We start from the raw sequence: 2,734 nt of genomic DNA, 5'->3' as shown, positions 1-2,734 counted from the left end.
CTGTCACTGCGGCAAACGGCGAACGCGCCGGCCCCCTCCCCCGCCTCCCGCACGCCTGGTGCAATCGGCCCGTTTGTATTTCACAAAGTGCTGCAGCCGGATTCATGGCTCACTGGCGCAGGAGGGGAGAGAGGCTGAGTCCTGTCAAGCGTCAGCGCCCCACCGGGTACGGAGCGCACGCCGCGGGGGCCGGGCTGGGGAGGGAAGGGCGTCTAGCCCTCTCTTTTGGGTGGTGAGATGCTGAGGCCTGAGGGTTTCTAGGTGAGTGTTCAAGGTCATGGCTAGTAAACGGCAGGGCCCGGATGCAACTCGGGGTCTGTTTTACCCTAAAGTTTGTGCCTCGCATCTGTGGTTCTGCTCCAGGTTTTTGAGGTGTTTGGGGGGCGGGGGTTACATTCTTGCAGCACCTCAAGAACCGGAGTTCTGTACCCAGGGGCTACCAGGCTACCAATGGCCTCTCAGAGGTCTGTGAACTACTTGAAATTGTGTAACATGTTGTGTGTGTTGCATTTTTCTTCGAAGTTCCAAAGGTGTCAGTGATCCAACAAGGGTTAAGAATTATAGCTCTCTGCAGGGCATGGTGGCTCACGCCTGTAATCCCACCACTTTGGGAGGCTGAAGTGGGAGGATCTCTTGATTCCAGGAGTTCGAGACCAGCCTGGGAAACATAGTGAGACCCCTCATCCTTACAGAAAATTTAAAAATTAGCTGGACATGGTGGCACATGCTTCTGGTCCCAGCCACTTTGAAGGCTGAGACAGGAGGATTGCTTGAGCCCAGGAGTTTGAGGCTGTGGTGAGGGGTGATTGTGTCATTGCATTGCAGCCTGGGCGACAGAGGTCAGACGTTATCTCAAAAAACGAAAAATCCCCCAAATTATAGCTCTCCCAGCCCCCTATGAGGACTCCAACTTCATGAGAGGTTGAGGTTCCTCTATGTCTATAACCTCTTGAGAATATTTCTGCAAAGCCCCAGCTGTTACTCTGTAGCAACCTGGGGGCCTCTACAGGATCCCAGATCTTTCTACTGGATCTTGAGACTCTTCCTATAGGATCTTGAGATCTCTCTGGGGATTTGAGCTCTTTATGGGGTCCTGGTGTCTCTTTCTGTGGTTCTGACAATTTCACTATAAGGTCTGATGGTCCTCCATGGAATGAGTTCTAAACCTGGGCCTCAGGATAGCTATGAACTCCCTGAAATTGTATGCAAGATTTTGTGGGTCTGTCTGTATACATGGAATTCTGGAGAGAGGTTTCACGGATTTCACCAGATTCTCAAAAGAATCTGTGATCCCCCAAAAGCTGGGAAAAAATATTGCTTTAGTGCATTCATTTGAACAGGCCTTACTACTTTCTCATCAATAAAAGTCAAGGAAGTAGGGGGCAGGGCCGTGGTGGCTCATGCCTGTAATTCCAGCACTTTTGGGGAGGCTGAGATGGGCAGATCGTTTGAGGTCAGGAGTTTGAGACCAGCCTGGCCAACATGGTGAAATCCCATCTCCACTAAAAATATAAAAATTAACTGGGTGGAGTGGCGCACGCCTATAATCCCGGCTGCTCGGGAGGCTGAGGTATGAAAATCACTGGAACCCAGGAGGTGGAGGTTGCAGTGAGCCGAGATCACACCACTACACTCCAGCCTGGGCGACAGAGCAAGACTACATCTAAAAAAAAAAAAAAAAAAAAAAAAAAGTCAAGGAAGTAAAAGGTGGAGGAAATAAAAGACAGTGTTTTTTAGTAGAGTATGGGCTTTGGACTCAGGCATTCCTGGGTTAAAATCCCAATTTTCCCACTTACCAGCTGTGTGACCTTGAGCATGTTCCTTACCCTTTCTGAGCCTCCAGGCCACCTCTTCTAGGAAGCCTTCTCTGGCTCCTCAATTCAGTTAGGTCCCCACCCTGCATCCCCCAATCCCTTCTGGCATCTCGCCTGATTCTTTGCAGCACTTAATGGAATTGTTATTAAGTAATTGTATTTAATGTTGTCCTGTTTCTCCACTCCTGCAGTCCAGGAAACTTGGGACTTTTGCTGTATTACAGTCTGTGTAGTGCCTGGCACATGTTAGGCACTCAGCCATTTCTTATGAAATAAATAAAAGTGCAAAGGAATGGAGGGATGCAGGCCAGACACTCTACTAGGGGCAGAAAGGGATCAGAAATTAATAAGCATCATTCCTGCTGTTGAGGAAGTCCCAGGCTGGAGGGGGAAATAAGATGCAAACGAGGAAAACTGTCCTAAGTGCGGTAATGGGGGATGAACACTAACGGAGGCAAATACTAGCGGGGAAAGCACCAAAAGATCCAAAGATGAGTGAAACCTAGTCCCTGAAGAGCTGAGATGCCTTTCCTTTGTATTATGTGTTACGATTTACAAAGCACTTAGCTTACATGCAATAGCTGGGTATACACTTATTCTGCAGAGGTGGCAAAACTACTGCTGAGAAGAGTTCAATGACTTGCCCAAAGCCACTCGACCAATAATGGCTGCCTGAGTGCATAGCTTATTTGCTTTGGAATACAGCCCATTTCCTCCCAGACTTGGGCTTTGATGTTGCACATGTCTTGGTTTAGATTCTACTAGATGTGTGACCAGTAAATGACTTTACCTGTCTCAGCCTTGTTTTCCCAGTCTGCAAGATAGTAGCAATAATGACCCCCTATAACCTTTAAGAGATAGTGTATGCAATATACTAGCAATAATGACCCCCTATAACCTTTAAGAGATAGTGTATGCAA

Source organism: Colobus angolensis, unplaced genomic scaffold, assembly GCF_000951035.1.
Source record: "Colobus angolensis palliatus isolate OR3802 unplaced genomic scaffold, Cang.pa_1.0 Scaffold240, whole genome shotgun sequence".
NCBI classification, from domain to species: domain Eukaryota; kingdom Metazoa; phylum Chordata; class Mammalia; order Primates; family Cercopithecidae; genus Colobus; species Colobus angolensis.
This window is presented reverse-complemented; position numbering follows the sequence as displayed.